Source organism: Oryctolagus cuniculus, chromosome 17 (assembly GCF_051225735.1).
Source record: "Oryctolagus cuniculus isolate XC-2025 breed Fujian yellow rabbit chromosome 17, ASM5122573v1, whole genome shotgun sequence".
NCBI lineage: Eukaryota > Metazoa > Chordata > Mammalia > Lagomorpha > Leporidae > Oryctolagus > Oryctolagus cuniculus.
The window spans coordinates 61,658,609-61,671,790 of NC_142883.1; the positions used below are offsets into that span (position 1 = coordinate 61,658,609).

General features: G+C 46.0%; 1 long non-coding RNA gene and 1 pseudogene across 2 annotated transcripts in view; both read left to right on the top strand.

Moving 5' to 3' along the window:
- Positions 1-13,182, top strand: part of LOC149121269 (uncharacterized) — a 142,062-nt gene that overhangs the window by 115,671 nt on the left and 13,209 nt on the right. The window lies entirely within an intron of this gene.
- Positions 369-9,176, top strand: LOC149121271 (TBC1 domain family member 1 pseudogene; annotated as a pseudogene).

Below are 13,182 nucleotides of genomic sequence, written 5' to 3' on the forward strand. Positions count from 1 at the left end.
AGGGAGGATTCTAGGATGACTACCGAGGAGGGGAGAATGAAAGTCACTCTTCCTCCTTCCATGGGTAGAAAGCTTTAGACCTCCTAGAGAATCTCTGATTGCCCAAGGATTAGCCCTGAGTTATGGCAGATTAGTGGTTGTTCCCTGTGATTTATGGTTGAGCAAGTTGAAGTTTACAGATTGACCGTTGCTTGTCCAGAGCCCCATATTGACAAGTGCTGGATCTGGGGCAGGATCACTGGTGTGTCCCTAGTGGACAGAGAACCCTGAACACCCGAGATGTCTGCTTCCTGCCCCCAAGAACCCTGGACTAGGAGCTCCTCTACTCTCTCAAATCCTCCAGGACCAGGGTTTCCTAGGGAACATCCATGTTCTGGAAGAAGTCTCAGAGACAAGAGAAATTGTGAGCCAGATGTCTCCTCTGGGTTTCTAATCCTGACCTAAAGTGGGACACTTCCCTCCAGGACTTCCTCTCTGAGGGTCTGGAGAAGCCCATATTGAGCCCTTCGTGGTTTGGCATCTTCACACTGTCCCCTGTCTCCCAGCCTTCCCCATAATCAGATGACCACCCCATGGCCCAGTGGTCAGGGCATCCCCCAGCAAGTGCCATGTTAGGGTGAGCCATGAATTCTCTTCCTTGCCATGGCCTTGCCCACATGCACACTTAACAGAAATTCACCTGAAATGGTGCCATGTGGGCGGGGCCTCAGGGACCTTCCTTTCTGTGATTCCCTGTGGTTTGCCTGTGGTTTGTCCTCTCCAACAGGTTGACATTGACACCCATCACTGTGGTGGTGTAGGATGGGGCTTTCAGCAGTGATTAGAGTTGAAGGGGATTCCTGTGGTTGTCTCAGGACTGAACTGGTCAGGACCTGGGTGGGTCATCAGGAAGCAAGCTCAGCCCCTCCCACTGTCTCTCTTCTGCATGGTCCTGCTCTTCCACTTGTGCACCATGGTAGGATACAACCTGGGACGCTTACCAGATATGAGCACCTGATCTCCAGACTCCCACCATTGACAACCCTGAGCTCAAGTATCTTCTTTCCTTTATAATTTACCCTGTGTCTGGTGTGGTTTAATTTCTCAGAAAACTAGGAATTCCTGCTCAGAAAGTAGCTGAGCAGCCTCAAATTTCTGTCTGAGAAAGGGCAGTGTCTGTATCAGCTCTGGTGTGCCCATGACCTTCCTCACCAAAACTCAGTCCTTAGGAAGCCCTCACCTCTCTCTAGAGCCTGCAGGGACAGAAGACACATTCCCTCTCCTGTCAGAGAGGTCGACCCATTGTCAAACCTTCTGCATTCAAACCCATTTCTCCCTGCAGACCACCAAGTAGGTCCCCTCTCTTCTGTCTTCAGATGTCCATCTCGTTGACCCAGCCACACTGTCCCTCCTCCCCACTTCCCTGACAGTCCCCAAACAGCAGGGTTCATGTGTTCACCCACCCCGTGGAAATCCCAGCCTGACATCCCAGTTTCTTTTCTCATGTGAAAAAATATCTCTGGATTACCACTGTTCTTATAGTCTTGGTCTCAGATGGTGACCTCTGAAGAGATGGGCATGAAAGTTCCCTCTTGAGTGATGTCTGTTTTGTGTTTGGTCTCAATTTCTCCTGACCTGACGAAAGTAGTGTGGTTTCTTCCCTCTCATCTATTCTCTCAATAGCTGTGAGCAAACTTGACATTAGGAATAATGTGTATTTTAAAATATAGGAAATATTTACAACAGCAAATAAATAGAAGCCCTGAAAGTAGAAAGTGAGTAATACTAACCTCCAGATTTATAGATCTGTAGACAGGTTGGAGTAGGGGAAGTGAAAGTCCCTGAGGAAAGTGTATCATGCAGCACGTGCTGGCCCCCTGGAAGAAACAGCCCCGTGGAGGTCTCTGTGACTTACCTGCTGAGCAGCAGTTGTGATTCCCCATCTCGGACCACTCTGGCCGTGAAGATGTGGACAGCACAACTGCGTTCAACTGTGAGCCTCTCAGCTCACAGAGTGACAGTTGGAACGGAAGGCCGATGCCACTCAGCACATTACCGTGGTGACAGGACACCATATAGTTTTCAGAGTGAGGCCATGCCCCACTGTACGTGATGCTGGGCTGCTGTCTACACAGCTATACTTTTCTATGTCCAAGTGTGTCATTGGACAGTCCCAAAATTTGTTTCTAAACCTGAATCCAAGACGCACACACTGCCATTCTCTGCTTGTGACAGTAAGTTGAATGAATAAAAAGGACCTGTTTTTAATCATGGCATTTTCAGTGTGAGGCTGGCATAGCAAACATGTTGAGAGTAGAAGGGATTCATTCCATGCTTGATTTGAGATCCCATTATTATCCCGTGACATATTTTTAAGTCACCAGGTATATCTAGATCAAGCAATTTATATTTGTTCCAAGTTAAATTAAAAATTGATTTATTAGGAATTTCACTTTAAAATCTCCCTCACTCTTAATCAAATTCTTCATATGTTCATTGCTTTAACAAAATACCTGGGGTTGCATAAATTGTAAAAGAAAGAAAAAAAGGAAAAAGGCTTCATGAGAGCAGGCATTTGGGCAGCAGTTAAGGTGTCCCTTGGTTTGCCCACATTCCATATCAGGGCCTAAGTAAAGTCTGGGTCCAACCCTGAGACCACCTTGCTGCTACTGTGCAGCCTGGGAGGCAGACAATGGCTGCTTGAGTAGCTGGATTCCTGCCACCCACACGGGAGACCTGCATTCACTTCCCAACTCGTGACTTTGGTGTTGTATATTCATCTTCATTTGTTGGGATAATACTTTTAATTTCTGACAGGCTCTGGTGTTGAATTTTTAAATAAAAATAAGTGTTGCTGGGATGGCACTGTGTCACAGTGGGTAAAGCCACCACCTTGCAGTGCTGGCATCTGGTATGGGCACTGGTTCAAGTCCTGGCTTCTCCACTTCTGATCCAGCTCTCTGCTATGGCCTGGGAAAGCAGTGGAAAATGATCCAAGTCCTACATGGGAGACCCAGAAGAGGCTCCTGGCTCCTGTTCAGATCAGCTCAGCCCTGGCCATTGTGGCCATTTTGCGAGTGAAACAGGATGGAAGACTTCTCTGTAACTTTGCTTTTCAAATAAATAAATCAGTAAATCTTAAAAAAAAAAAAAAAAAACAAATTGCTGCTTGGTCTCAAGGTGTTTGTGAATATTCCACACACCCTTGTATTGTGAATTGCCAGTTGAATGTGCATTTTGATCTGGGAACATGCTCTGTAGGATTTGTGATATTTAATATTTGCACAGATTGTTTCTTGGACACTGAATGTGTTAAGTGCACCAGTGTTTGGCATGGTGCTGTTGAGGAATGCACTATTCTAGATGTATTTCTTAGATGCAGGTGATTGATGATGCTTCAGTTCAACCCTGAACTCACAGGCGCCCTGGGTTGATTGGGCACGAGGCTGTAACCAGCTCCTGGCTTGTGCATTGTCAGTTGACATCCCCAGACCCTCCAGGAGTTGGACTATTCCTCTTTGCCCAACAGTGGAGGTTCTGGACTGGACCCAGTGTTTATGCACCCACCTGGCTATTAGGCCCACGCTCTGCCTTGGATCTAGTGAGGTGAGTCTCATGTGTTGTGTTGCCCAGAATGGTGGTACAACCACACTTGAATCCTGTACCTACGCAGATAAAGGAACAATTTTCCAGGATTTTTAGACAGCTTTTTGTCCAGTTATGTACTTGTCTTTATCTAATTGTTTGTAAGAGTACGTGGCCAAGTATTTTCCAAGAGGGTTATTTTTGTTATAGACAACAGAAAGGTCTCAGCTTCTCAATGATGAATGAAGAGACACCTGGAAACCTTGCTGGGCTAAGATCAGAGGTGACCTGGGCTGATACAGGCACTTGTTCTTACCTAGGACTTTGGGGAGGCCTGTGGCATATGGCTTAGGAGTATAACTAAAAGAGGTAGTCAGTTGGTCTTTTAAGTAACCTGTTCTCTGCCTTTAGGACAAAATAATTTTGGCCTGCCTTGGCTCTCTTATAAGGCCTGTGGCCTTAGCCTGGCTATATGAATTCCCCATCATCCACACTGTTGTCCTACCTGGCATGGCTCTCCTGTAGCCTGGTTTCATGTTACCTCATGCTTTTATGTACTGCCTGTCTCCAGAGGAACCTGACAGTGCATAGTAATGGAAAGTTCTCAGGGGATAGCCCCAACTCCAGCCCCTCCCCCTGCTCTGAAGTTGGAGCCTTGGTGGTTTATTGAAGAGATTTATTGAAGAGATGGTTGCATACCCTTGGGAAGAGAGGCAGTATCACCACTTGGAGTGAGGTCCTTTCAGTCAGGAATGGTTCAATGGCATGGGAATGTGTCTAGTGAGTGGTGTCTGCCATGGGAATCTGGGGCTGGCAATGAAGGGACTCTCTGGGTGTTTATGCCCCATGCACTTGCCTGTAGGAGAGTAGAAGTCCCAATGACCCTTGACCTGGGAGATGGATTTTGTGTGTTTCCATGGATTATATGTATATTGGAGGGTCTCCCTGGGTGTTTATGACCTCAAATTTGCCAGTAGGAGTACAGAGGGACCAGTGACCCCTGGAGAAATGGACTGTATGTGTGTGTGTGTGTGTGTGTGGATAATGCATGTTTCTAAGTATTTGGTGAATATTTATTCATATATTTAATACTTTCTTGATAGCAACTAATGAATTTGGGAGCCATGTATTTATTTCTGTATTATTTGTTTTAATAACTTTTTGTTCCATAACAGTTTTTAATTTACAAAAGAAAATTTGTGAAGTAGTACAAAGAGTTTATGTATAACCAATACCCGGATTTCTCTTTTATTAACATCTCATATTAGCATTGTAGGTTTTTGCAATTAATGAACCACATCCAGCTTCCCCTATTTGTTTTCCAAATTCCTTCTCTCCTCCCACCTCTCCAAGTCTCTAGTAATCAACATTCTGTGTTCATGTTGAATTTTATTTTGCTTCCACAAATGAGGGAGAACATATGGTATTTGCCTTTCTGGCTTATTGTACTCAGTGTGATGTCCTCCATTTGCATCTATTTTGCTAAAAATGATAAGATCCCATTCTTTAATGGCTGGATAGTGTTCCATTGTGTGTATATACCACTTCTTTTTTATCCACTCACTTTGGAGTCCTATTCAAGAAAACATAGCCTACTTCAACATCTTGAAGTACTTGCCCTTGGTTTTCTAGTAGCTATTTTATACTTTCATGTCTAACATTTAGATCTGGATCCATCTTGAGTTGATTTGTGTATTTGGAGAGATAGGATTCTAATGTTTTTAAAGATTTATTTATTTATTTGAAAGACGGAGTTACAGAAATGCAGAGGCAGAGAGAGAGAGAGAGAGAGAAAGAGAGGTCTTCCATCCACAGGTTCATTCCCCAGATTGCTGCAATGGCCAGAGCTGTGTCTATCTGAAGCTAGGAGCCAGGAGCTTCCTCCAAGTCTTCCCACATGGGTGCAGGGCCCAAGGACTTGGGCCATCTTCTGCTGCTTTCCCAGGCCATAGCAGAGAGCTGGTTCAGAAGTGGAGCATCCAGGACTTGAAGCAGTGCCCCTATGGAATGCCAGCACTGCCAGCGGCAGTTTTATCTGCTACACCACAGCGCTGGCCCCAGGACTTTAATTTTATTCTTCTATGTATGTACCAAGTTTTGCCAGCACCGTTATTGAAAAGGCTGTCCTTTCCCCATATTCTTGGTGCCTTTGTCAAAGATCAGTGGGCTGGGCCAGCGCCGCGGCTCACTAGGCTAATCCTCTGCCTAGCAGCGCCGGCACACCGGGTTCTAGTCCCGGTCGGGGCGCCGGATTCTGTCCCGGTTGCCCCTCTTCCAGGCCAGCTCTCTGCTGTGGCCAGGGAGTGCAGTGGAGGATGGCCCAGGTGCTTGGGCCCTGCACCCCATGGGAGACCAGGAAAAGCACCTGGCTCCTGGCTCCTGCCATCGGATCAGCGCGGTGTACCAGCCGCAGCGCGCCAGCCACGGCGGCCATTGGAGGGTGAACCAACGGCTAAAGGAAGACCTTTCTCTCTGTCTCTCTCTCTCACTGTCCACTCTGCCTGTCAAAAAATAAAAAAATAAAATAAAAAAGATCAGTGGGCTGTTTTCACATGTCTTAATTTCTGAGTTCTCTATTGCACTTTATTGATCTGTGTGTTGGCTATTGTGCCAGTTCTGTGGTGTTTTAGGTCCTACACCTTTGCAGTTTGCTTTGAAATCAGCTTTTGGGACACCATCAGCTTTTTGTTTGGTTTTGCTCAGAGTTGCTTGGCTCTTCTGGGTCTTTTGTGATTCCAAATGGATTTTTTGGTTGTTTCTTCTAATTGTGTAAAGAATGTCATTGGTGTTTTGATTTGCGTTGCATTGAATCTGTAGGATTATTTAGGTAGTACAGACATTTTAATTACATTAGTTATTACAGTCCATGGGCATGCAGTTTGTTACCACTTTTTTGTGTCCTTGGTGATCTCTTCTGTCATTGTTCTATATTTTTATTGTAGAGATCTTTAACTTATTTGGTTAAATTTCTTTCTAAATATGAATGGAAAATTAGCAGGCAGTATACTAGCCAAGTTCAATGAAGAGAGTACACCTGACAGGCCAGGTGCTCATCTAAAGAAAGAATTGAGAACCTAGTCTGCATTAAGAATGGATTTTTACAGGAATTCAGTATGGCCAGGTGTCATATTGCTTGTAAGAAAGCCTTAAAATGCAGAGTGAGGGACTGTCATTGTGGCACAGCGTGTTAAGCCACCAGTTGTTAAGCCACTGCCTGTGTGCCAGCATCCCATACGGGTGCCATTCAAGTCCTGTCTGCTCTGTTTCCAAATCAGCTGCCCACTAATGTGCCTGGGAAAGGAGCAGAAGAAGGCTCAAGCCCTTGATCCTCTGTTCCCACGTGGAAGACTCAGATGGACTTCCAGGCTCTTGGCTTTAGCCTGGCCATTGCAGTCATTTGGGGAGTAAGCCAGTATATGGAAGATCTCTTGCTCTCTCTCTCTCTCTCTCTCTCTCTCTTTCAATCTCTATCTATTATCTATCTATCTCTATATCTCTATCTTTATCTCTATTTCTCTCTCCATCTCTCTTTGTAACTCTGCCCTTCAAATCTTTAAAAAAAAATCCTGACATGGAGGCAAAGTTCTCAGGAGAGAGGCCCAGCTTAATCCATTTTTAGTATTTGAGAAAGCTCTTATTGGTTGCCATTATGGCTGTACCAGTTTATGTTCCCATTAACTGTTCACCATAGTCATATTAAAAAGGCATGGTGATATGTAATAGAAGTTTTTATTTACATTTCCTGGGGGGATTAGTGATGTTGAGTGTATTTCCATGTATCTTTTGTACTTGTGTATGTACTCTGAGATATGCGTGTGGATGTCTTTGCTCCATTTATACAGGAAATTACATGGTGTCTTCTTTTTTTTTTTTTTTTTTTTTTTTTTTTTTTTTTTTTGACAGGCAGAGTGGACAGTGAGAGAGAGAGACAGAGAGAAAGGTCTTCCTTTGCCGTTGGTTCACCCTCCAATGGCCGCCGCGGCCGGCGCGCTGCGGCCGGCGCACCGCGCTGATCCGATGGCAGGAGCCAGGAGCCAGGTGCTTTTCCTGGTCTCCCATGGGGTGCAGGGCCCAAGCACCTGGGTCATCCTCCACTGCACTCCCGGGCCACAGCAGAGGGCTGGCCTGGAAGAGGGGCAACCGGGACAGAATCCGGCGCCCCGACCGGGACTAGAACCCGGTGTGCCGGCGCCGCTAGGCGGAGGATTAGCCTAGTGAGCCGCGGCGCCGGCCGACATGGTGTCTTCTTATATAGCTGTTCGAAGTCCTTGAATGTTTTGAGTGTTAACCCCTTATGAGATGAGTGATTTGCACTTGTGTGTCCTGTTCTGTAGATCATCTCCTCACTCTGTTGGTTGTTTCTTGTGCTGTCAAGAAGCTTTGTGGTTGGAGGCAATCACATTGGTGTATTTTCATTTTTGGTGTCTCTGGTTTTAGGGTCAAATCCAACAAACATCCCAGTGAACATCAACATCATGAATTCAAAAAATCCTTTTTCCTATTTTTTCTTGATGGTAGTGGTTTAGGTTTAGAGTTTGAAACCTTCCTCTTGGCCAGTGCCACAGCTCACTTGGCTAGTCCTCCACATGCGGCGCCAGCACCCATGGTTCTAGTCCCGGTTGGGGTCAGATTCTGTCCCGGTTGCTCCTCTTCCAGTCCAGCTCTCTGCTGTGGCCCAGGAAGGCAGTGGAGGATGGCCCAAGTGCTTGGGCCCTGCACCCACATGGGAGACCAAGAGTAAGCACTTGGCTCCTGGCTTCAGACTGGCACAGCGCACCAGCTGTAGCGGCCATTTGGGGAGTGAAGCAACGGAAGGAAGACCTTTGTCTCTGTCTCTCTCACTGTCTCTCTCACTGTCTAACTCTGCCTGTCCAAAAAAAAAAAAAAAAGAAACCTTTCTCTTCAGTCTTAATCCATTTTGTCTTGAGTCTGTTAGGAAGCCACAAGCCCTTGATTCTGCAGCAGGAAAACCTAGAAACCATAGTCAACTTTATCAAAAGCACACTGCCCAACCTGGGCTTGGTACAGATGGAGAAGACCATCAACCAGGTGTTTGAGATGGACATCGCTAAGCAGTTACAAGCTTATGAAGTCGAGTACCACATGCTTCAAGAAGAGCTCATTGATTCCTCCCCGCTCAGTGACAACCAAGGAATGGATAAATTAGAGAAAACCAACAACAGCTTACACAAACAGAACCTTGACCTCCTTGAACAATTGCAGGTGGCAAACAGCAGGATCCAAAGCCTGGAGGCCACGGTGGAGAGCTGCTGAGCAGTGAGAGCAAGCTGAAGCAGGCCCTGTTGGCACCATCTACTGCTTTCCCAGGCCATGTCAAAGAGCTGGATCAGGAGTGCAGCATCCAGTACTTGAACCAGCAGCACTCATATGGGATGCCAGCACTGGAGGCCAGGTCTTTAACCTGCTATACCAGGCTCCAGCCCAAATCTAAAAACATTGTTGTCATCCACTCGTAGATCTCACTGCAGTGACTATGCATCTATTTCCTTTTGGTTATAATTTTCCTGAGCAGTTCTGCTGCCTGAGAGCAGCACTTTGTTTCCAGTTGGGCTCTCTCACTGGATGCTTCCTAATTGTACAGGTGCCAGTGAAAGGCTGCCAGGACAGATAGATCAGCCGGGGTCCCAGCACTGGTTCTGAGGGTACCCATGAGGAGTTCCCCTGCCTCCTAAGGCCATTCTGCTTTTCCACACGCTGCTGTCTTCACTTCTGGACCTGCTACATCTGAACCATCCCTAGTGTGCACGTACACACAGGAGACTAGACCAGCGTCTCAACCGCATGCATCGGCAGCATTTCTGAGGTCACCGGTACACATTATGGAATCCATGAATTCTTCCAGCCTGTGCTTGGAGTGCTCTGGGACAGGTCACCTGTACATGCTTGCAGGGCGTCAGAGGCTGGAAGGGCTTGTATGACATTGTCCTGCATTTGTTGACAAGTCATGCATGTGTGTATGTGCAGGGGTGCTTAAGATGCAGCTGTGACCTGGCTCAGCCATTCCTTCAATGGGAGTCCATGGAGAGTGAGCACTAGAGCATCCCCAGGCTACAGGAAACCAGGAGTTCATTCACACAGTCCTGCTGTTAACTTTACATGTGTAAGGATCAGTGTTTTATTCCAGGAAACCCAGTCTGTAGTGTGTGTGCATACATCTTTAATTCTCAGGAATTAGATTCATGACGTTATGTGAATGATAGGATTTTATTTATCCATTAATTTTTTTACATGGGCAAAAAAAAGTCAAGGAGTACTTTCCCTTTGAGAATTTATTTCAAAACAGTGCATTTAAAGGCAACATGGGTGAATCAGTAAGAGGGTCCTTGGCCATCGTGTATCAAACACAAGGAAACGTAGCATGCCTGCTTTCTTTGCCTGAACTTGGCAAAATCACATTGTGCTAGCGTTGTGGGCCTAAGCATATATGACTTTATGTGTATCTGTCTTGTAATCTAAGGAATTCAAGAGGAATAATAATCACTAATTAATGAAAAAAATTTCTGTAGTTAAACCAGATTTTTCTGAAGATTGATATAAAGTGAAAATTATTAACTAAATTCAAATGACACAAATATAAGTAGAAAAACCACTAATTTTTTATTTTGTGACTCAAATAAACCAGAAGAAATTCAGACCTAATGATCCTATGAATGAAATAGGGACCAACAGAGAAAGGTTAACCAGTATCTCAGGGAAGCATTTTGTAGACACACGATAGAAATAACTCCGTGAGCTCCAGGATTCTGACAGTGCCTCCCTGTATAAAGGGACTGAATCTAGATTTGGGAACTTGGGGGCTGTTGTCCTCCATAACAGGACTTCTACTGAGTAAGAATAATCAGGTCAGACTGACTGAGAGGGGAGGTTCATGAAACAATGAACTACAGAGGCAGGAGATTAGGTGTTGTATTATTTAGCATTGCGCAGAAACAACTGAGAAAGCAGGGTGAGGCGAGACAGGCATTTCTGAATGCTGTTGCTCATTCAGAATTTCCAAAACCTAATTTTCTGTAAAAAGGATGACAACAAAATATTGATGGATCATACAAGGGTCCTAGAGGGAGAATCAGTAATCGAAACAAAGAGGAACCAGGCCACACATGAACAGACTCCAATCTTGCTGTCCTTTGTGTGTGGAGCAGAGTCATTTTCAGGATGAAGGAAAAATCTCCAAGACAATGGTACCAAGCGTGAAGGGACATCATTACTAAGAATCAGGGAAACTCAGAAATGGATGGGCAGGACTCAGGAAAGAAGAAGGAAAACAGGAGAAAATAACATCAGCCTTGAAATGCAAACCACGAGAAACACAGGAACAGACTGTGCCTTAGAAGAAGCAGAAGGTGGCATAAAGGGAAATACTGTTAAGAACAGGAAGTTTACTGAAGATTTCAGAACACGAGAGGGAGATACCAAAGGTGAATCCATGCATGTGTATGAATGGGATTCCTGGAAGAGGGAACCAATGCAGTGATCCAGACTAATAATTAGAATTCAGACTTCTTCTGCTATGAAGTATACTCCCACACTACTTCACAGAATCCTGGGTCTGACTTTGAGTGACTGATGTCACTGATACTCTAGTAGCATCTGTGAATTAAAAGAAAATGTGTTCATGCATCTAGAGTTCAAGGATGAGTGGCACAGAAGGAAATGAAAATGAGATTCTCACCAATCTTGTAGAGACAGCGAGTCTGGGACAGGGGAATAAAAATGTATTTAAGATACTCAAGAAGAGAAAGGATAAGTCAGGAATTTTGTGCCATCCAAGCTGACGTTAGGTGAAAAATGCATTGGCGTCCAGGTGGTCATGACAGGTCCTGGGTGAGATGGACCTCATGGTCCCTTCCAGAGGAGGAGCAGACATGAGACAACACAACCACTAGGAAGTCATCGCCACAGCACAGATTGAAAAGACCATGCCTGGCAGTGACTTTCAGTGGAGACCACAGCTTTCCAGTTCCTTTCCAGAGAGTGCTGGTGAGGGCACTCACCAGGTGACTGCTCCCAGACCCTTTGGACTTCTACCTTTTCTAAGCTTGTTTTCCTACACTGTGCTTTATTAGACAAAACCATATGAAACCAACTGGTGCTCGGTGATGATTTAATATCAGAGCTCGCAGAGGACTGGTGAGGAGGGCCGTGGCTGCTGTTGTGTCTCCTCCTGTGTGGTTCAAGCTTCCGATGGTGTGGGAAGCTCCAGCTCCTCTGGGTCCAAGGACTCCACACTGCAGACTTCCGAGCAGCTGAAGATGTCTGCAAGAAAGACACAGGAGCAGGGGTCAGTGGGGGGACAGGGATGCAGCAGGGGTGTGGGCAGTGGGGTGGGAGTACAGCACTCACAGGGCTCCTGATCTCAGGATCTCCCGAACTCAGCAGCAGTCAGGGTCCTGGTCACTGAGGCCCATTTGCTAGGGCGAATTCCCCCAGGCATTCATGGGACAGCCTTCAGGGAGGTGACCCCTTCAACTGTGAACTTGATGCACAGGAAAGGGCAAGTCTCTCAGGCCCTGGGATTTCTCTCTCTCTCTCTCTCTCTCTCTCTCTCTCATTTACTAAATATAAATTTCAAAGTACAACTTTTGGATTGTAGCGGCTTTTTTCCCCCATAAACTCCCTCCCACTGCAACCATCCGATCTCCCACTCCCTCTCCCATCCCATTCACATCAAGATTCATTTTCAATTATCTTTATATACAGAAGATCAGTTTAGTATACACTAAGTAAAGATTTCAACATTTTGCACCCACACAGAAACACAAAGTATAGAGCACTGTTTGAGTACCAGTTATACCGTTAATTCACATAGTACAACACATTAAGGACAGAGATCCGACATGAGGAGTAAGTGCACAGTGACACCTGTTGTTGGTCTAACAATTGACACTCTTATTTATGATGTCAGTAATCACCCAAGGCTCTTGTCATGAGCTGCCAACGCTATGGAATCCTATTTTTTTTTTTTTTTGGACAGGTAGAGTTAGACAGTGAGAGAGAGAGAGAGAAAGGTCTTCCTTCCATTGGTTAACCCCCCAAATGGGTGCTATGGCCAAAGTGCTGCGGCCGGCTTGTTGCGCCGATCTGAAGCCAGGAGCCAACTTCCTCCTGGTCTCCCATGCGGGTGCAGGGCCCAAGCATTTGGGTCATCCTCCACTGCCTTCCCAGGCCACAGCAGAGAGCTAGACTGAAAGAGGAGCAACCGGGACAGAATCCAGTGCCCCACCCGTGACTAGAACCTGGGGTTCCAGTGCTACAGGCAGAGGATTAGCCTAGTGAGCCACGGCGCTGGCCTGGGAGCCTCTTGAGTTCGCCAACTCCCATCTTGTTTAGACAAGGCCATAGTCAAAGTGGAAGTTCTCTCCTCCCTTCAGAGAAAGGTACCTCTTTCTTTGATGGCCCGTTCTTTACACTGGGATCTCACTCACAGAGATCTTTCATTTAGGTCTTTTATTTGTGTCTTGGCTTTCCATGCCGGAAATACTCTCATGGGCTCTTCAGCCAGATCTGAATGCCTTAAGGGCTGATTCTGAGGCCAAAGCGCTGTTTGAAACATCTGCCATTCTGTGAGTCTGCTGTGTATCCTGCTTCCCATGTTGG